The sequence below is a fragment of the Denticeps clupeoides genome, chromosome 1 (genome assembly GCF_900700375.1).
Source record: "Denticeps clupeoides chromosome 1, fDenClu1.1, whole genome shotgun sequence".
Classification (NCBI taxonomy): domain Eukaryota; kingdom Metazoa; phylum Chordata; class Actinopteri; order Clupeiformes; family Denticipitidae; genus Denticeps; species Denticeps clupeoides.
In genome coordinates this window covers 17,728,467-17,751,769 of record NC_041707.1, presented here as the reverse complement: position 1 = coordinate 17,751,769, position 23,303 = coordinate 17,728,467, and the positions used below count along the sequence as shown (strand labels likewise).

Below are 23,303 nucleotides of genomic sequence, written 5' to 3'. Positions count from 1 at the left end.
CTTTGTCACATTTACTTACAAAAATCTGTTAACAAAGGCAAACTTCTGTTGACAAAGTCATGCACAGATCCCATCTCTCCAGAACATTAAACCATCGGTGATTCTGTAGCCATTTTCTGCATATTGGGGAATTTGTTCTGAGGAACCAAGAATTAATATACCGTGAACCTGCTTTCAATGTCAAGGAATCAGATCAAATAAGTTCAACTACTTGGTAGAGATCATATGTGTTTGTACCCCTGACCACCTGCGTTGTATAAGATGTGTTAAGATGCATACGATGACATCCATAGGTGCCAACTCTGTGGGTATGTTGGAGCCTGCAGCACCAATAATGTTTTACCTCAAGATCTAATAACTAGTCAGACTATGAAAAATATGAAAAAATAAAGAAGATCAGTTTTCATTTTTGCATCTAAAACACTAAGACTATATCTGTACTTTCTAGATCTGTATTGTCAGTGTCAATGGCCACGCACCATGGCCCTGTAAAACATGCACCTTGAACATTTTTCCAGTTTTCTCAGTTTACAAGCAGATGTTTGCAAACTTGAAAATATTTATGGCACCATTGTGGGTATTGCATCAAGAACGGTGTAGTATACCATTTTTGTATTAATAAAGTCAGCTTATATCGGCATGCTGTATGACACGGTAATGCCCCCCAGCCCCCCAACAATAGTAGGCGCCTATGATGACATCTCTTCTTTTTTATACCCTCCCCGTAATCCTTCAGTAGTCTAGTCTGAAATTAGTAGTGCTTTATAGTTCAACTCATGGTTGCAACCACTTTAGCATTTGACGTTTACATATTTGAGCTTGAAAATATATTTATAAAATTGATGCAATCAGGCCAATCGGCTCATCAGATTTGAAGGGGTAGAACTTCAGTTACTGATGTCCATCAGTAAATAATTAGGATAAAAACTCAGGTCAAAAGGTGAGTTGACTATATTAATACCCCCACCCGTAAACCTTCCTGATTTCCTATCTTATGCGTTCTATTGACTACTACTATTGACTACTACTGGTCAATACTAATACTGATTTTGAACAAAGATGCCTTGGAACAAAACTATATTTCATTGACTGGAAGGATCTCACCTTCCTGTTTTCTATGTTACAAAGAATACAAACCAGTACTTACTCTGTGTAGGTCACCCACTCCGTATGACCTGTTGACTGCCTATAAAATGGAATGATTGCTGCTTTCTCATTTATGGACTGTATATATAGTGCATGTACTGGAGCAGGCAGAGTGTTAAATAAAGGGTTTACCTGGAGTTTGGTTGAAACTGACAATAAATGCTAATGCAACCCATGATTGTTTTTTTTTCAATTCTTTTTTGTAATGTACCCCATGTTAATATATTTATTTGTTGGACCTTTAATGATGTTGTTTGAACCACGTTTCTTTATAAATATGCCGCAGTTTCCAATCATGCCAGATTTTCATTAGATATCTAATTTCACCTTCAAATTCTCTAATAGAGGTTCACACATGTTCCTTAATAAATAGATGGACAAGTGTAGTTTTCATTTATTTCAAAATTACAGGGAATACATCCAACAGGATACTCTGGGCCATCTGTGCCCATGCCTTTATTTTCTCTATGTATTCTAACAGGAAACCAGAAAATGTTTGCACACATGGACCAGAGTTTGCATGAACGTGTGCATATTTTGCACTAAAAATTGCAACGGATACATAGGAAGAGGGGCACATTTAGGTCCCATTTTGGGCGTACGCAGTGGTTATAAATAAGACCCCTGGTGTGTGTCACTCTTTTATGGTCAACAGCACATGAGTGATGACTCCTGCAGTAAAGATGATAAGAATGACCCCCAGGGTCATTCCACGACGCAACGCAAGATCCTTGTTGGACAGAGGCTCTCCTACAGTGGTCACAGCGCCATGGTCCCCACTGTCTGACAAGATCTCATTCTCGGTGTAAGGTAAAGAGGTGCTTGTATTCTCAGATGGAACTTCTTGCGACATGTCTGTTGGGAAGTTGCAAAATGAGAGGCTACAATATATATCCATCTAAACATGTACTTGCCCTGGTACTACAATCGCAGTACAACTGATGCAATTCTTGTCAGCACTTGTTTGTTTCAACCGTTAAATTCATGTTGGACCATGAGTCCAGCAGAAACATTTTCCAACTGCATACTGTGCAGTCATAGAAAACAACTCCCCCTCCTCCTACCACCATTGCATAAGTGAGCAACACACTTCATTCTGCATTGCTGCAGGGGGACTGAACCTGCACTCAGTGAATGGAAGTAAATGCAATAAATGAATGGACCGTACCTGTGTCTGTGATACCACATGCACTCCAGCTCTGACCAGTGCCTGGTGGAGATGCAACACATTAATGCAGTCTGCGGTTTACATTTGGCCACAGACAAGGTCACAAGCACTTACTTCCTGCGTAGCTTTCTTCCAGTTTAGTTTGATGAGATAGACAACAATGATAACTGTCTGCACAAGCACACCGACAAATAGACCCGTCCACAGACCTGGGTGCAAAGTCAACAAACATGAAACACACCAAAGCGTCAACACAGTTTCCTAATTGAACATCGTTCCTCCGCCCATTGCATACCCATCACTCCCTGTTTTGCTGCAAACATAAGGGATGCTCCGATGGGGAGACCAAGACCATAGTAACCAAAGACATTGCAAATGGCCCCAATCTTCTGCTTCCCCAGTGCTCTCACAGTACAAACCAGCAGCAGCCTAAAATTTGTATTAGGTTGTTAGGATATATACAATATGTCAACAAGGACAGGACTTTTGGCAATATAGCTGTTTTGCCTTACCGCTGTTGCATCTATAAGATGGAGAGGAGCATAAATGACCATCACTTCACTAACTCGTTTACGGAGGTGCCTGAAACAGAACATTTTTATAAATTCCATACTATGAACATTCTCACTCTCCAAACAGTTGTGGGCCTAAGAGTAATTGTAGATTTATAGTAAATGAATGGTTAATTCTCCATATGAACTAAGGACATGCAGTTATGGAACAGCCACTATGGTCATCTAAATATGGTTAACCTAATGGCCCTCAAAGACATTGGTTCAAATTTACCAACCTAACATATCACTGATATATGCTATCTTAGAGACACAAATGCTGGAGAGGCCCTCTAAGCAGTGACAGTTGATTTCTTTGGATAACAGCATCTCTTCCACTATGACCGATAAATAAAAACCTTTTAGGTGTCAGCTGTCAAGGTGAAATATATCCACCAGATGGGAGCAGAGAGTTATAAACTAAAAGTGTTCATTTGCTCACTTGCAAATTCAACAAAATAGTACTTACTCATCACTAGAGAAAATATAAGTGATTATGTCTTTTGTGGTTCCAAAGACAACTGCTATGACCAATGACACTGAAACTGCATTTAAAAAAAAAGGAAAAAAAAGCATTGTAATCATTGCAAACACACTGAAAGGACTGACCTTAGCTCCTGGAAAGGAAATTAAATTGAGAACTTTTCTGGTTCTTACCTGCACAGGCCATGGACATTTGGGCAGATAATTTTGCTTGTTCTGTGTCTCCTGATCCCAGGGCAGTCCCTACCCTCACACTGGCTGCAACACCAAAACCACCAGGGAACTGAAAGGGACAAAATGAGTATGATTACTGCAACTTTAAACTGACTTAACTGAGTATCTATAATGCATATCAACACAGATTAGAGTACCATGTATGCCATGGTGGCAGCTCGTAGACAATAGACTGCGTCCCCAGTTCCACTTCATTTATAAGACCTGAAACCGGGCAAAGTATCATAAACACAGAGAAACAAGTTTCTACAGACAGTGTAGTTGCAGAGCATAGAATTTATAATAACTATGATAGTTGTTAACTTCTCATCTACCAGCTGTCTCATAGATACGCAATTCCAGTTGTTGGAAATTGACCTTCTATAGAGGGGCTACTGAGAGCATTCTGACCAGCTGCATCACTGTTTGGTTTGGGAACTGAACCGGATCGGACCACAAGACCCTACAGCAGATTGTGAGGACAGTCTCTATTCCCTCCATAATGAATATTTACCACACATGCTGCATCAGGAAAGCCACCAGCATTGTGAAGGACTCCCCTCACATGCCTCTTCACCCTCTTGCCCTTTCAAAAATGGGCCCTAACTGCCAGAAAAAAGTTTCCTTCCACAAGCCATCAGACACATGAACACTGAAGGACTTTGGACTGACACACACACATATTATCTTTTCGTTTCACTGGTTTTGCACTGTCTGTTTTCTTTGTTGTCTACATGTTTTGCTTGCCTTAAATGTTACTCTTGTACTGCCTTAGTCCCATGTACAGTACAGGCCAAAAGTTTGGACACATCTTCTCATTTTGTGTGTCCAAATCTTTGGCCTGTACTGTATGTAGCTAAAATGATAAGGCTCACTTGAACCTTGTGACTGACCTGCTAGAAATTCCCCAATCTCGTACGTCCACCACTCCAGACAAACCATCACCAGGCTGGGAATGGCCAGGCACATGTAGGCACCCCATTCTTGAAGACAGTCTTTAGACCAGCCTGTGCACCAAACATGAATTAGGACAACAGTATTAGTATAATTTCCATCACAGAACAAGAACAAAACAAAAGGGCTTGTGGAGATATTGATGGATTTTGTTTGACCTCACCTCCCCACGTGTCCTTATGAAGACCTTTCCACTGAATGTAAAGAAATATCATAGTGGCTAAGGAGTATTGGGAAATTACATTCGCTGCTGCAGAGCCCCTGTTAGAGCACAATGATACATCAGTTTGAGGGCAAATACAACAGTTTTATACTTTCTCTTGAAGATAAAGTACTCACGCAACACCAAGGTTCAGAACATAAAGGAAATGTAGTTGCTGAGAGCACTGATTATTAGTGCGAAGATATCAGTTATGCACAAAGGCCATACTATGCCCTAAAAAGAAGTAGTTTACGAAGTCATTAAATCAGTCATTAAAATGCTGATTACAGTATTATTTTCACTTTTCAGTAGCAAGATAAAGGTGTTTTCTCACTTGATTCTGTAGATACTTAACTTGAAGCTGGACAAGAAATATTGCCTGTGAAAAACAGTATACTGTCATTTCCCTCCTTTTTTGATGTATTTGCAAGTTTCAAATAAAGAGTCACTGTGAATAGTCTACAGCACTGAGAATTGCAAACCTAACTCTAATGTCCTTCCTTAAAATTGGTGCATGTGTAAATAAAAAATTAACTGTAGTTAATCAGATTATAAGAATGGAATTGGTAGACAACATAAATCTTTAGAAAAATGACTTTTAAATTGTTAATACAACTTTATGATCAGTGATGTTAGATGTTTCAGTCACGCTGAGTTGCTTCTGTAGCTCCTCTGTGAGATCAGACCACACAAACTATTCAATCAACATGTGTTAATGAGCCTTGGGTACTCATGACTCCGTCTCTAGTTGACTGGGGGACTAGCCACAGCAGATATATCTATTATGATGCTTTTATGATGAACATTTGCCTGCCTTCCCACTACCTCATGCAGGTTAACTATGAATACAATTCTGGATGAGCATCAAGTAAAGTAACTAAAACCTTCATATAGTCAGCAGATATGTGTGATGGGATACTTACCGGAAGTCCTATGATAAAAATCTTCACATACATCTGAGCAACCCTAAAAGACATTGGTGACCTCAAATGGTTGAAAACTGCATAATCAGATCAAAATAACCCAATTCATCTACACCTCTTTCTGTATATTTGGATAAATCATGCACAAACAAACAGATAAGAATGCCAATCTAATTTAATCTAAGAAATTATTAGTGTCCTGTGACAGAAATTCACCTGATGACCTCTGGATCCTCCCGGAAGGCCATTAAAATGTATTCACTGTTTAGGAGAGCGGTCCAGCACAGCAGACATGTTAAAAGGGAAATGAGAATAGCCCTCTGCAAAATCACACCAACTCTTTTGAGGTTTCCACTGCCAAAAGTCTGTAAGGAAATGTATGATGTAAGCATTATTTGTACAGATTTATTCTATTAGTTGTACCTATTTATTGGTATCTATCAATCAGTTTAATATACACTTCCAATCACAAGTCAGTTAGTGTCATGGGACAGAAAATGAAGGACGCATTTGCACAACTATGACTGGACAGGGGATTTACTTATAACTGCACAAAATATAAACCATAACACAAATTAGTGTCACTAAGACAACACACAATAGGACTGCATTTATACACATACCAACAAGTGCACACACTTAGGGAAATCAGGTGATTACAACACAAAACTCTAAAACCCCTTCAGAGTCAGGCCTTGACAATTAGATATTTCCCTGACAAAGTACTTTCCAGCTACCATAGTTATTTATAACATGTACCATGCCTAAACTGGAGCTTTGACCCATTTTATATATTTTTAATGCATGAAAGATTTGTTTTCTGTTCAACAACAAGGATATTTCTAAATGATCCATAACCTTTGAAGGGTAGTGTATACTGCATTGCATTAAAAGGGAATGGTTCCCATTCAGTCTGCTTTGGAGTGGGTGGGAGAAATAATCCAAGCTGGCCAAGTCCTGTGGCAGACCGAAGAAACGTCTTATAGCATCACTTTACCCTCCGCTCTCCCCACATTTTCCACTGCTGCTTTCTCCTCCACGTGCACGTCACCTGGACCAACAGTGGGCGGCATGCAACAGGTTTGGTTCTGCAGCTCCACACAGCACTGGGAGGGGTCGCTCACACAACTACACCTTTAAGTGTTTAGTAAAATGTCACAGCACCTTCTGTCATGGAGTGAATCATTTACACAACAAAAGTGCACAGAGAGAGAGAGGGAAAGAAAACATGACTTGTCAATTTCCCTCAAAGAGTGTCGACTTACGACTCTGACACTGATGCATCAGCAGCCTGGATTTTCTGTTAATGCCCTAGTATGTTGTAGTGTTGGGATTGTTTATCCCCATTTTTCAACTTAGCATTACCAGTTCACCTGACCTGCATGCCAAACAGTGGAAGTTTAAATGAACACGAGGACACAATCGGCGCCCAGACCTGCAATTCACAATTTTGAAAAAAATGTTTGTATAAATGTTTGTGCAAACAGAGTATGGTTTGTACCTGAGAGATTAGTGTGTCACATGCTGATGATAATCCATAGCCAATGGAGACCCCAGCGATATTGTTCACCTATTAATCACAGTATTGTGATTTGTTGCAGATGCATATGCATAGTTTGACCTTATATTCATATGTAGGTTTCTTACAGCATTGGCAAGTGCAACCCCAGCCAGCTCAGTCCTTCCCAAATGTCCACAGAAGACGGTACTGATGAAATACGTAGAATAGCCAGCAATCTGAGACGTGCACTGTAGGGTATGGAAACAATGCATTCACGTTTAAGATTCAGCTGCATCACAATCTGAACAAACTGAATTCTTTTAATTCCAACTCAAAGCCCCTCACATAGAAAGCCCGTTTTATTTAGACATTGCCCAAAATGACATTGCTTGAAATGTGTTCTGCCAAATGTTGATTTCATCTGAATCAAAAACATTATTACAGCAACATTATATGGCAACATTATATGACATTTTCATTTGTAATTATCTTAACCAGATCCGATTTTTTGTCTCACTGACAAACATGACAGTTATGGAATCATCAGTTACATTTTTAGTCATAGGGTCCAACATAACATTTGACAGAAAACATGTATTCTGCCTTCATTTATTAAGAATAGAATATATATTATAAACACTATGTAAAATAGGACATTACTCACCACAGGTACAGCTATTTTAAACAGCTGAACTACTTCTTGTTTGTACCCAATGGGTATCAAGTTGCGGGCACGTCTCAGGCATCTGCTACACACACTCCTCAAGTCATTTTCTCTTAATTCCATTCTTGTTCTGTCAACTTCTCTTCTTTCCATCTCATCAGTTAACATAATTCCATTTGATACTTCCATAAGTAAAATGCAGTTGAAATAAGAGCAGCAGGCGTGTGCTCAGCATTTTTCTTTGACTGTTACTCCAGGCTACAACTTTAAATATTAACAGGCCAATGCAAACTGACCCAACCCACCTTTTTACAGGTGAAAGGTGGCACCCTGAGCGAGGGTAACAGGGCTTATGTCACCGTCACATGCCTCCTCACATTGGGAAATTTGTAAAACAAAGCACACTTGCAGATTTCTCAAATGAATGTTAAGTTTTAAGTTCATTCAAATAGTGAGAGACTGATGACATTACTTGGTGTTATTCTACATTCTGAAAACGTTATCTTTTAATGGTTCAGTTATCAGTTGTGACCTCTGTCTTTTCACAGATATGTATGATGCTTTCCTTTGTTTCTGTGTGTGTGTGTGTGTGTGTGTGTGTGTGTGTGTGTTTGGCAGAGCAGAGTAGAGACAGATTTTTGCAGGGACGCAATATTCTTCTGGTCTTTTGTGGTCACGTGTATTAAATATTAGAAGTTCAGTTGTCCAAGAAACATAGAAATGATTATAAGAAAAATAAAAAATATGGCCACTATACTGTTACATGCTCGCAATGCAGCCAGAGGCCAATTGCCGTAGAAAAGTGAACCAGTGCCAGTATCTCACAGCAATATCCCATGATGTAGCAGTGTAATAGTGTTACAATATACCACCGTTTTGACATGAATGTTTTTTTATGACTGTGAAAGGTGAATGTTCCCCAGTCCTGGTGGAAATGCAATTAAAATAACAGTGTTACCAAAAAAAGGAATTTCAGTAACAGGCAATTTAACCAATTACTGTTCCCATCATTACAACACCGGGGTAATTGGATTAAACTTCATGGTAAGCCAACCAGAAGCAGAGGTGGGCGTGTGTTTACACAAACACACACTTGCAGGAGAGACACAGCAATGGTGAGTTCAGAAGTAGCATTTTTCAGTAACTACTTGCTTTTATAATCGGTTATGTAGGGGAATGGACAAGGCACAGGAGCATGACATGATTTTTAATAAACTTTATGATAATTACCTAATTTTTAATGAACAAAAAGAAAACCTGGCACAATGGATGAACACACAGACAAAAGAAAAAAGCAGCAGGTGATGATAAACCAATGATGCAGGACATGGGAGTGAGGTACCAAAGTGACTTCAATTGGCTGATTAACACACACACCCCTCACCTATTGATCATGAGGACTGCTTTTTTTTTTGTTCAGTTCAGTTGTGACACCTGCTGTCACAAAAAGAAGTCATCAATAACTATAACTAATGACCTTTTTCAAGCAATGCGCCCAACACCCCTTAAACACTGCCACATTTTGACCACAAATGTTTTCCAGATTTCAGTCAAGAAAAATATGCTTGTGCTTTCAAAAAAATAGAGTTTTATAAAACCTTGTGAATGCGTGAGTGAGTCGCAACCTAGTGGACAGAAAAATCATTGTAATTAGGTACGCATCAAGGTGTACTTTCTTGTTTTGAACATAGAAAAATCTATTTTAATGTAGATATTGCAAGAATGAACATTTAACAGTATATATAAGTGAATTATTTTGTTAATTGATTGAGGGTTATTTATATGAAAAAGATGATTAGATAATGTGCAATTGTGACAACTATGACATCAAAAGCTGAATAGATAAAATGTTTGTTTATTTTTAAACATAACTTGTTTGACACAAACAATGTCATCTTTACTGCAGTTAGAGAATGTTGCCCAGTAATTATCATCAGTTTTAGCATCAATGCTAAGCATCAATGGCAATTAACATCAATGCTGACTGTCTGTAGCCTAAACTTTTACAGCCTGAAAAAGTAGTTTCGGTCATATTTCGTTATCACAGGATTACTATCACAATATGTTCCCCAAGTGGAAACACAAAATAAAGTCCTAAACAGATTAAAAACTCAAAAGACTTACATAAAACACCATATAACGTGAGTATCAGGGAATTCTACCTGCATCCCTGTCAAGGTACGCCCTTGCCACAAGCTCAATCAGGTGAGCCACTTGCCTATGGACATGTCCAAATGTTTTGAGAATGACATAAATACTGGTTTTCACAAAGTTTGCCGTTTCCATTTTATTTGCATATACTCCAGAATGTTATGCAGTGTGATCAGATGAATAGCAAAGTTCCTATTTGCTACGAAAATTAACTTAACCCCCCCCAAAAAATATTTCCACTGCATTTCAGCCCTGCCACAAAATGACTTGCTGAGATCATTTCAGTAATCCTCTTGTTAACGCAGGTCAGCGTGTTGACCAGCCCAAGGCTCGAGATCATCACAAGGCAGGAAACTTCCCGGACCTTGATCCAATTAAGAACTGACAAACTCTAAGCACTGTTTATGAGGGAAGGGGTTGCATCAGTGTTAGAGTTATACGTCGTTCCAACACTTATAAACTAGAGAAGAAAGACACGAAGCAGTTGAGTTCTTTTTACTTGCAAGGAGAGCGATCAGAGATGCGCATTACATCATGCCTCCAACAGCTCTACAGTCTCAGACGCATCCTGCCTTTTTATTTAGTACAGGGCGGTACATTTGTCATAGGATCATAGGAATTTAGCACGTAGGTTTGTTTCTTGGTAGACGCTACATCACAAGGTATGTGATGCTCGCTGGCACATAGGCTTCTCAGCAGTTGAAATCATGGTCATTCTGTTCTGCAAACTGTCCTGCAAAAGTCCTGCCCACCAGTTTCTCACCCAAGAGACTAATTATTAACATAGTTTGCGTAATCCAAAGATTAATACAGTTTAATGTGAGATATATATGTCAAAAAGGTAATTGCATGATAACTTATATACATTTTCCAACAATCAGTCAGGATTTGGACCAGAAGTTGATTGACAGCATGCCAGGGCTGAATTGCCAACACTCCAAATAACTCTTTTCATAAACTTGATGTAATTGTCAATTAAAGCAAATCAGTTGTTGCAATGCTTGTAATTATATGTCAGTACACCACAGAAAAAACTGACAAAAATATCTAAAAACACTGAAGCAGAAAACTTTGCGAAAACTAGTATTTGTTCATCAAGCTGTCATTTAGTTATTATTAGTCTTAGTCACATCTATTCTCATTTTAGTCTAGTCAAGTTTCAGTCAACTAAAAGTCTGAGCATTTTAGTCTGATTCTAGTCTGAATTATTATGACTATTACATTTTAATTTAATTTTAGTCAATGAAAATTCAATTTTAATCTCTTTTTTCATCCAGACAATATAGTACATGCACCTAGTAGAAGAGACAAAAGCAACATTCTCTTTTAGTCAAACCCATTTAATAATTAAACAAGGTTATATTTTTATTATACAGTATTATTCAGGGCTAGCCGTAAAAAATTAGGAGCCATAGGCAAGATTTTAGGTGGTGCTCCCTTGTATGTATTCAACTACAGAACTTTATTTACACACACACACAGACAGAACGTATCCGTCACAGCGCTCTCTATCGAACATCTGTTCTGTTGGACATTATTCCAAAACAATTTTGCCATCTGTGTTTCTGAACCTTCCCACTTTCAGGATAATAGACCATATAGTCTGTCGTACAAAAATTCCTTTCTCACATTTTGGATCGAGTTTTCTCCTGTCCTATTTGAAAGAAAAACATGTTGACCCAAACGTATGCATTCTAGACAGATTTGGTTGTCTTCAAGTCAGGATTTAGTACGGTGTTTGTTTTGTATGTCTGTTAAAGTATCGGTTTCTTATTACAGCAGCTGTCTGTACTGCATAAGTCCACAATTCCCTCGGCAGCTCACTTTCTATTAGCATGTCAAACAATGTCCGCCAATTTCTTTCATCGATGCCATTTTGGTGTGCCGAGTATGGTGCGGAGGTTTCATGTCTAATGCCATTTTTGTTCAGTAGTGTTTGGAAGTTCCTCCCCATAAATTCTGCACCCTTATCAGACCTAATGCACCTAATTCTATGTTGCAGAAGCTGTGTCACTCTTTTTAAGAAAGTACACAAAAATTGTGCTGGAACAATCATCAGTGAATGATTATGCAAATGTATATCCATCTCTGGACATACATTTGCATATTAGTCCTGCCACATCTGTATACACAAACTCTAGAACTGCTTTGGCTCTCACATCAGGCTCTCTGTTGCGTGTTTGATTAACTTCTCCTGAATACACACCTCACACTGTTGGTCGGATGTGTTTGGCTTACCCTTAATTTTCATACCATCGACAACAGCTTGCAATTTCAGAATGTTATCATAATTGCAGTGCCCCAGAATCTCTTGCCATGTCTGCATATCATAAAAACCCTTGCGCTGGTCATCATATTCATCATTTACAATCTGCAAGTAATAGAGTCTATTATCCTCATGAATGTGGAATTTCGTACTGTCTTTGTGTTGAAGACTATGGTTGGTAGTAGCTGCTTTCACAGAAAATATGTCCGGCGGGAATGAAGGGATGAACAAGGCTCGTTTCAACGGTGTGATGTGACGCTGCCCTTTGTTATCGCCTATCCAGAACTCTGCACTCCGCGAAGCAGTTGAGTGCCATCAGCACCTAGCACATCAGCTAACGCCACACAGATATCCTGGATAAACCTAGAGATCTCTGCGACAATATGTGAAGTTGCTCCAGTGTCCACCATCAAGCCAGTCATCTTTATACCACGCGGTGTTTTAATCACCACTTTCTCATCGTTCATCAGGAACGCGTACACCGTGTTCATTTCCTCTGAAGCTTTCTGCGCATCATCGCGTCGCTGTTTTCGACTGCAGGTTGTGTCACGATGTGTGGAACTTTTACACTGACTACTTTTACACTGTTTGCGTTGGCATGTCTTTGCTTTTTGTCCTTTTAAGCCACATCTGAAGCACATGTTCTCCAGACCTTCGGATCCCTGGTAACTCGCACTCACTGAACCAGGCCTCGCACTTGGCTGCAGTGGCGCTGTCATTACTTATCCTCTGTATCCTCGTAACTGCGTAGTTTAGTCGGCGAAAGGAATTGGCTCCTCACTTTACATGGACTGCAAATGGTTTGTATGCTTCTGGAAGGCCGCACGTATGATATATTCCATCACACTTTCGAAGCAGAGTCAACTCTGTATACAGGCTAATTATACGAGGCTTCCCTTTGCCTGTCTGTAACGCTTTTCGCCCATTATCTTAGCTTTGTATGTTGTTGGCAAAATAGCTGATGCTAAATTTTACAGTTATGCAGTGAAGGCAGGATCTTAGTTATGTGTTCAAATTTTCTTGTTCATTTAGGATTATTGTGGCAGAATTTTGAATTTGGTGGAGTTTACTGAGTGATGATGCTGGGCATCCAATAAGTGGTACATTACAGTTGTTGATTTTCTGCACCATGCATAGTCCATCTGTGCATCGTAGTCTTCAGAACAGTCTTCTAACATGAAGATGCTTTTCATCCACTCTTTAAAGTCTATTACACAGTTCTCAGTTTTAGATGTTTCAGTTTCTTCCCTGCATCTGGCTGAGATGTACAGTTGTGTGTCATCTGCTTATCAGTGGAAGTCGATATTATGCTTGTGAATTGTCTTTCCAAGTAGTAATATATAGAGAGAGAGAACAATATAGAACTGTCACGTTCCAAGTAGCCAGTGTTGAGCTCAGTGTGTTGTATATTTTGTAGGCCTCTGAGGCCACACGACTTCTGAATGTTCATGTCCTTTTCACACAGGCCAGTCCTACTTATTGGGAAGACACCTAAGATAATAGTATGAACAGGTTAGGATGTCAGTTTAAGTTAGTTAAAAAATCTCTCAGAAATCACTCAAAATCGTCCATGACAGGTGCAACAACTACTTCAAGATTAAGTTCAGGTACTCTAATATATTTTCTGGCAACTCTGCAAAATCATGAACAGGGATCCTATGGCATTCGCCAAGGTTTCATGCTCCCAGCCTTCCATTTATAGAAATGCACTGATTGTTAGCAGGGGTATGTTTAGACAGGGTCACAAAGGACACACTGAGGTATAAGACAAAAAAACACCAGTTAAAAAGTACTGGCAGCGACAGTCAAGTCTCGTTAGATTTTATGTCATGCAGTAACCCCAGAAAACTTGGGGGTAGGCAGAGCCATGCAGCAGTGAGTGCAGCATGGAGAAAATATGATTTACAAGCATAATAATCAAAGGATAAGAAGACAAGCTGTATCTCACATTAATTCAGAATATGAAAAGTAGCTTTAATTTGGGTTTATAGGTTCACATCTCCAGTGTAAACAATTAATTATTTGCCCCATTATGCAGCATAATAACTCATTACTCTGCAAAACAAGTCGGGTTCAAGTGAATCCCATTGCACAAATGTTACTTTGTGTAACATTCGTGCCACCTCTGCCACACCCCCAGCGGTCGACCTCTCCCATGTATTAGTGTGTGTTCTTCTGGGGCTCACTAGCACCCTGATTATTCCCACCTGTTCTTCATCACAGGTAAGTGGTGGTAATCATGGGTGCTTAGTGGGGTAATGACTTCTGATTGGTGATTGGTTAGTTTAGCGGTAATGGGTCTGTCCACTCCTCTTTATAACCAGACGGTCCCTCTAGTCCTGTGTTCGGTCTCCCTCACACAACCAGAGTTCCTGGCTGCACCGCATGCTGTCCTTAAATGGCAGTGACTGTGAACCCCACAGAAGGACAGGAACTCAACTCTCCCCTCTAGTCTCACTACAGCTCTGCCACGCCGCAGCTCCCGGAGACACCGGTTCGAGGCCTGTGAAGGACAAGGGCGATCTTCGGCTCTCATACTGAGGGCCTCGCTGAGGATCCTACAACAAGACCTCTTGAGGAGAGGCGTGGCACAACAAGAAAGGACATTGTTGTTTCCTTTTTTTCCTGAGTTGAAAATAAATACGCCATTCTCATTTTTCAACTTGCGTCCTCCATTCATCACCTGAGCTAGAGGGGAACGTGACACTTTGACAACAGCAGAAGTGTCATAAACACTTACTGGAATTTGCTTAAACACATATTCATAACCAATGGCATGTTGTGAAACACAGAAAACTCCACGGGGAAATAGAGCTTCCATTAAGATCCCAACAGACAAAGAGTTTTGCCAACAATCTCCATGGGGGTCATTATCTGTGGACTTTCAAGCAGTGCTAATTCTACTGGACTAATCAACAATGCTGCTCTCCACAAATGTGAGACTAAGGGGACATTTTTAAATAGTGAATGTTAGAATATTGGAACATTGGGCAATGAGAGAATAAAACTGACATGATTGGCAGTTGAACGTGCAACTTAAAAACTGCACATGATCAACAAACCACTTGGTTTGCCGTGATACTGAAATCTCAAACTCAAACTGTTTTTGATACTACATGGGGAAAACATTTATAATGTTTTTTAGAATATTTTTATAATATTTACCACCAATTTACTACATAATAATCAATAAATAAATTGATAAATGAAAGAAATGTACTGTAATGTTTTTTGCAGAAATGAAAAACATATGAGCGTTGTGCATTTAGAGCTGAACCCTGAAAAGCCATTTCCAACCTGACAAGTACAGCTTTTTAAAAGCCCAGCTTTATTTGCACGCATTTTAGTATCTTTCTTGCAACAATTAAAAATTAATCACTTGATGAAACCATTTACATTTAATAAAAGAAATTTATTATTTGTATTATTTTTTAATTTTTTATTATAAATAAATAATAATAATAATATTTATTATTTTATAAATGAACAACATACCAATCACCAAAACAAATAAACAAGCATCAAATCATATGGAACAGATAGGTTTAATAGTCTGGAAGTTCGTGTTTGCTGACTGATCATTTACCATGCGAGTCTGACTAAAATTATTAAAATTCAGTGCAACCCAAACTGAAATACTTACAGATAGGCTAAACCCAGGTCAAATCCAAAGTGTGCATACAGTGCATCTGAAAAGAATTTCTTCAGAATTTTCTACATACAACACCCCATAATTACAATGTGAAAAAAAAATACTTTAGGTTTTGGCAAATTTATTAAAAATAAAAAAAAACACAACACAGTGGCCTCACAGATCCTTAAGTGAAAAAAGCTCAAAACCACTTCCTAGAGCTGGCCGGCCACCTAAACTGAACAATCAGGGGAGAAAGACCTTAGTCAGGGAGGTGAACAAGAATCTGATTGTCACTCTGTTAGAGCTAGGGCATCCACCAATAAGGCCTGTATGGTAGAATGGCCAGTAGTGCTGTGTGATTCATGACTCACCCAGGTTAATCCCCCGGATCCATTAAATAACTCATGAGTCACAAATCTGAGGTCTCCATTGAACCAAATCTTTTGAGTCCGAACTACACTGTGTCTTAATTGTACATGCTATCACATAAATACACTACTACCATTGTATAACTTACAGTTTCTTTGCACCATATGAATCTGAATTGCTCACAGACATGTTAGCGCTGGAGTCAGTGCATCCAGCGGATCCTCTAGCCAGAAACATAACCAAAGCAGAATCACTCGGAGATCCAGGTTAGTGCTCCTCACCCGAGTCAGTGAATAAGCTGGTTAACATACTCCACAGCAGAAATCATGCAGCATTGAATATACTTTGGAATAAAGTTGTAACACAACAAAATGTGGAAAAAGTGATGCTCTGTGAATACTTTCTTGAGTCACTTTATCTATGTACCACCTGTATCAGGAGGACTATTTATACCATGATGACACAGAGGACCAGAGAAATAGTTTATAATAGAAATAGAGATAGCCACAACTTTTTCGGTCTGAGTTTTTACTTATATATTTATTTATTGGGAAATACAATCAAATCTGTCTTGATAAGAACATAACAACAGCATCATAACTACAGGGTGGGCCATTTATATGGATACACCTTAATAAAATGGGAATGGTTGGTGATATTAACGTCCTGTTCAATAGGAAGAGGGTCATGTGACACATCAAATTTATTGGTAATTTCACAAAATAACCACCCTCGTATAGGTGCGGTGATCAGTACTCACGTGATCCCAGGGTTGATGGCGTGCGGTGACAGGGCTGGTGTCACACCGGTTATTTTATATCTTCAAATTACACAGTTGCAAAAGATGCATCTGTTACGAGCACTATACAGTCTACAGTGGTTTATATTTTCTCATATCCTATGTTTATCATATCACACAGCACACAAATTATACTGTCTAGATATTCGGTTTAGATTTTTTTTTTCTCGGCATCTCACAGTTAAAAATTACAACAACATAGCTGTCTTTCATGTCCAGGAAGCCGCAGTAACAGTAGGATGCCCCCGTGCTCAGTGTGGACATGGTCCATCGCGACGGTGAGAAAGGCCAAGACGTTGAGGAGCACGGCCGTGGTGTCCAGGGTCAGGCTGAAGAGGAACAGCAGTGCGTTCTCGAAGATGGTCAGGGTCGGGATGGGCCTGAGGCCAGCGCGGCTCAAATTGGTGCTTATTAATGCGCCATTAAAAAAAAGCGAATGCGCAATTAAGTTAACGCCGATCGCAGAGGTAGTAGGTAGTAGCCTAGTGGGTAACACACTCACCTATGAACCAGAAGACCCAGGTCGTGCTAATGCCTCCTTCTTCCTCGCCATGTCCAGCCATCGTGACAATAATATTAAAATAATATTTTAGGTGCCATTAGATTATAGTGATTTGTGTAACTAAATAAATCCTTGAAAAAATAACTTACATTTACAGCATTTATCAGACGGCCTTATCCAGAGCGACTTACAATCAGTAGTTACAGGGACAGTCCCCGCTGGAGCAACTTAGGGTTAAGTGTATTAATGAGGGACACAATGGTAGTAAGTGGGATTTGAACCTGGGTCTTCTGGTTCATAGGCGAGTTTGTTACCCACTAGGCTACTACCAATTCATGGTCATCTCCTTTTCCAGGACAGGCCAGCAGGCACAGCTCGAGCCACCAACAGCCAATAGGCTACCGGGAAGCAGGAAATGCAAGTTTGTATTGAATTTCCTACTTGTGGGACTAAAGGATCATCTTATTAGGCTATAGCTGAAGTTCCAATGCCATCTTTGAGGCCAGATGATCTGCTGCCACCAACCCTCTCCACAACCTGTCCATCTGGTACAAAAGAAGTAAACAAAGGTGCCAGGTGCCGATTGGATCATGGATACTGGCAGGAGTGGGATATAGACACTCCAAACTTGTCTTTGGTTTGTTTTGTTCCAGATGTTCATGTCTCACACCTTCATGTCCATTTAAGTTCCTTTTGTGTTTCCTTTTTGGGCATTGCACCAGTTTTCTTTATATTCATAATAAATCATTTTCCTTCAAATGTCCTGCTGCTGTTCCTCCTTCCCCTTCCGACCTCCGGTCATGACACCCCTCGACCACTAAACCCACAGCAATATGTCTCTGAATCCAAGTAAATGTGTGGTTGGAATTTCAAGAAATTCCACTTCAGTTTGGCAGATGGGAGAAATACTGAGCAATAGGACTTGGTCCTCATGACCAAGGAGACTCAGGACTTAATTCTATAGCATCTCACTGTCCATTGCATGCTCTCACTGACTCATTTTCCATAAACACTTAGTCCTATTCAGGGTCACGGCTTCTGGAGCCCATTCCAGGACACAGGCTTAGCATGCTAACTTCAGTAAATGTCGTGTAAATGTGTGTAAATGTTTTTTTGTGAAAAGGTTGCCATTGCCTGGAATCCCCCTCAGTAAAAACAGAACGGATTGACACCATGGTCAGTGTGGCTTTATTGATCAGTAGCTGCATGTTTTTCTAAGTACAGAAAAGTAGACCCAGTATCTACCATCCACATCACCAACCTGTATCTCCTTCCTTCCCAGCAGCCTTCAGTGTATGTGGGAGTAGCGGGAGAGAAAAGTTATGAGAGAAGTCGAGAAATCAGAGAAATACGAAAGAGGAACGATAAAGAAACAAACGTTCATTCAACTACTGGTCAAACAGGCGCAAACGGTAAATATTATTTTATGAAGCTATTATTGCCTTGTTACATCTGGAATGTGCAATTTGTGTTTATATTTTGTGATGAATGTTCATTTGAAATATTGAACTTATTTTAGTTTTCACACTCTAAAAACTGCTGGGTTAAAAACAACCCAATTTGGGTTATTTTGGTAACCCAGCGCTGGGTCAAAAAGGGACCAACCCAATGCTGGGTTATTTTGACCCAACAAGTTGGGTTACACGTTTAACCCAGCATGCTGGGTTGTGATTATTAACCCAACTATTAGTTAAAAATGACTACGCTGCTGGGTTGAATGGAACCCAAAATGGGTCAGAAATTTAATATAGAAACTTGTGATTAAAATTACTAAAATAAAAACAATTATACAGCAATACATATTTCAATAATGGCATTTTATTAATGACAAAACATGGAAAAAAAAGTCTTAAATTCATATGGACACATTTTTTACATCTCCACCTCAACATTAAGACAATTTTTGTGAAAATGTATCAAACTGTAGTCACAGTGTTTCTGGAATAAAGTCAGTAACAATGAATCAGATTGAAGCCAAATTAACTTTAGAAAAACACAATTTGACATGTAAATGTAATGAAAAAAAGTTTTCTTATCATGCATAAACTAAGATATAAGAGTCATCTGTAAGAAACACACAACAAAGCAGGCATTAAGAACATCTATGCAGTAAGGATCAGATTTGGTCAAAATAAACTTGCAACTTTCCTAAAATGTGCCCTCTGTAAAAAAAAAAAAAATAATACAATACTAGACACATCAAGCACAAGAAGAATCAGATACAAAATGAACAACTGCAAGCCTATTTGCTCTAATCACTGCAAAGTAATTGTACAACAATCAGGCATGAAGAGCTGTGCTATAAGCATAATTGGGTCTTACCCTGCTAGCTCATTCTTCAGCTTCTGAACCTTTGGAGGTAGCTCACTTCTACCTTAATTTCACATTGCCTGCTGAATGAAGGTAAACGTGTTTTCAAGCACTTTGGGTGCTGCAGGTGAAGTGCGTAGGTTAAGCCAAACAAGAGGCACATTGCTTGAGGTAGGTTGGTGAGTGCTTCCCTTGCCCTCTTGGTTGATGCCCAGTCTTGAGGGGTTGAGTTATGGCAATGCTGGGCTTGCTGAACTGTTGACCTCATAATAGAGGATTCCCACTGGGATGTCCATGGAGTCTCCATAGACTCTTCATAGTGCAAGAAACATGACAAAAAGAGAATATGCAGGTTAACAGCAATTTGTCTACAATCAACTGTATAGAATTATCTAATATTATAGATTTTGTAATTCAATGTGATTTTATTTTAGGCACTGTAAACAATCTATTTTGTGTGTTTATATATAGGCGTCTTTCGTGTTGTGACAGTAGGTGGTATATTACACAATTTGATATTTGAATGGTACAAATGGAGAAAGGGTTTACTCACTGAACTGCTCTTGAAGAACATAGATGCATCATCTCCAAGAATTATTGGAAGTCCTCTCAGGACAAGGCATCTAATGGCTGTTAGCTCTGTGCTCTGCAAAGTGGTATAAAACACACTTGAATGTAGAACAAAGGAAATAAATCTTATATCAGTTTATTTGTCCATATAGAGAAATACCACAAGAGAACAGTTTATGTATTGAACTAACCATCAATATCATTATGAGAAGAAAAGAGAAATATCAACCCACCGTTGTGTTGTAGCAGGTCAGCTAATTGCTTTTCTATCCGACCCGTCTTCCTCTTGAAATTTCCATCAAAATTGGACACAACCCATCAAGAACACCAAAGAACTATTCTTTAAAATTTCTACCAACAATCCTGTTAAATTCCAGGTAAACCTGAAAAATATTAAATATGCTCAGTTTTGATATTCAGGCAGAGTTATTTATAACACAAATAAACCTCTCTGAACATCATGTATGTAAAACAAGTAAGAAAAAAAAAACATTAAAGGACACATCCACAAACCTGGTTTTCAGTCAAAAAAGCACTGGCCAGCTTTGGATCATCTGGTTGATGTCAGGTTCATCCTTTACAACCTCCTCTCGTCTAACAACAAACATGATTCCTAAAAAACTGTGCTCTTCTCGCAGATAGTACTTGCATTTCCAAAGCATATTAAAGTGGCTTTAAACAAAACTAGTAGTGCAAAAAAAAAACTGGCATATGTTGAAAGTGGGTGTTTACTTTTTCAAACCTACATTGAAATAATTTGAATTCTACAAAACTGTATGTAGATAAGTAGAGAGCTACTCTAAAAACACATTGCTGCAAGTATCAAATGCTCACTGTTCCCTTAAGATGACTTCATAATTAAATGCATGTTTCAAACTACAAATGTTCCAGCAGTTTCTAATTTGAATAGAGAAAACAACTCACCTTGTTCATCCACAAAATGGTTCTCGTTGCAGCAAGCAAAACTCCTTTTAAAATAAAAAGTCCAAACTTGAGAGAAACAGACAAATGTAGACAGAAAGGTATACTTCTAAAATACAACATTAAACCCCAAAACCCCCTTTCACGTTGTATATGCAAAATAAAGCTTACCTATCTCCGCGTGAGTGAGTACACACAAATTGCTGGCCCCAATGCAGTCGCAAGATATTAAGCATTGTTAGCATAGCAAGTGTTAGTTAGCAAGAAAAAAAATCTCCTCTGTCCTTCTACCCGCAGCTTTTGCCTCAGAATTTTTTTTCCGCCCGTCTCCTAACCCCGCGGCTTTCGCTCATAAAATAATTTTTTCGCCCTTCAGAAATTTTTTTTTCGCCCCTCAGAAACTAAAGACGGTGCAAAGACAATGGCGGCTCCTCTCGCTGATGTCCCAGGTAGTTGACGTGACGTGCGTGCTCTCTTTCAGGTCCGCGTTCCCAACCCAGCACCGCTGGGTTACAGATCGAGACCGATTTTCAACCCAAATTGGGTTAAATCAACCCAACAACAGACTCAACCCAGCATTTGGGTTGAAAAAACAACCCAGCGTTTTTTAGAGTGCACGGTGTTCCATCAGCGTTTCATAACCTGTATTAGAGAAATAAACGTCAGTGGATATCGGTACGAAGCGTGAAGTCCTTTTGAGCAGACCGGAGTAGTTACAAACCTGACCATCCCCTTTTCTGTAGACTTCACCCACACCGAAGATGACTTCATTTTCCTCTTCCATATCGTCTTCGGCACCTGCGCTGTGCTGGTGGCCGGCTCTGTGGTCACCGGCATCCTGTCCACCAGGGCCCTCCACAGCCAGAACCGCTTCCTTTTCATGCTGAACACCAGCATCAGCCACACTTTGACCGGCTTCGCAGTCTACTACCTGGGCCTGTTCGACGTGCAGGAGGGCTCCCCGTCTCGGAACGGGACGCTCCACATCCTGCCCTCCTTCCTCGGAGTGAACGTGATCACCTTCCTGTTCGCTCAGTTCGACCGCTACTTCGCAGTGTGCCACCCCTTCTTCTACGGCCGCTACGTGACGCGCCCCGTGGTCCTCGGCGCCTGTGCGTACAGCTGGACCCACACCTACTTCATACTCACCATCCAGAACCCGGTGTCCATCTCCAAAGCGGCCCAGAACGGCGCATTCACTGTCATGGCCCTGCAGCTGATCGTGGTCACCAAGCTCGTCATGACCGTCAAGCTGTACGCGAGGCGCGGAGAGGGACGCCAAGAAGGAGTCGCTGCGCATCATCGTCTACGTCGTCATCTGCTTCCTCGTCCTGTGGGTCCCCTCGTTCGTCAACATCATCGTCAGGCAGCTCACGTCCAAGGGGCTGACGATCAGGAACGAGGGCACGAACGCGTTCGCCATCATGGCGCGTCTGAACGCGGTGTGCACGCCGACGCTGTACACGTGGCGCATCCCGGCGCTGCGCCTGGCCGTGTGGAGGACGGTGTGGGGCAGGGTGTGTCCGGCGCTGACCAAGAGGTGAGCGAGAGAGAGAGACAGACGTTCAACTTCATTCTCCCCACTCATTTCTTTTAATTACACGAAGTAATTAATTATTTTCCATGCAAGGTTCACTTTAGCCTTCACGTAGCTATACTGAATGGCCGAGTATTAGCTTGATATAAAAATAGGTATACATTTCGACTGTCCGTGAAGAAGCCGTTTCACTTTCCATGATTTGAAATGAATGAAATAAACAATATTGGTATTAAATTTTAATGTCTGATCTCTCTCTCTCTCTCCCGCGACTGGACACACGCTTGTTCGTGTTCATTAAACCCGCTGCTTTTCTCATTTTTCACCACTTAGTTTCAGCACTTTTCTAATGTGTAGAAGAATCCGTTTGAGACCGGAGCTCCTCCGGCTTTTCTGTCCAACGCTGGTTCTCACCTGCAGGAGATATTTACGGAACGTG

The 23,303-nt window shown here is 40.1% G+C and overlaps 2 pseudogenes; one reads left to right on the top strand and one right to left on the bottom strand.

Annotated features, from left to right (window-relative positions):
• Positions 1-1,780: 1,780 nt before the first annotated feature.
• On the bottom strand, positions 1,781-8,032 carry LOC114798251 (multidrug and toxin extrusion protein 1-like; annotated as a pseudogene).
• Positions 8,033-17,286: 9,254 nt separating this feature from the next.
• Positions 17,287-23,083, top strand: LOC114798228 (uncharacterized; annotated as a pseudogene).
• Positions 23,084-23,303: the final 220 nt, after the last annotated feature.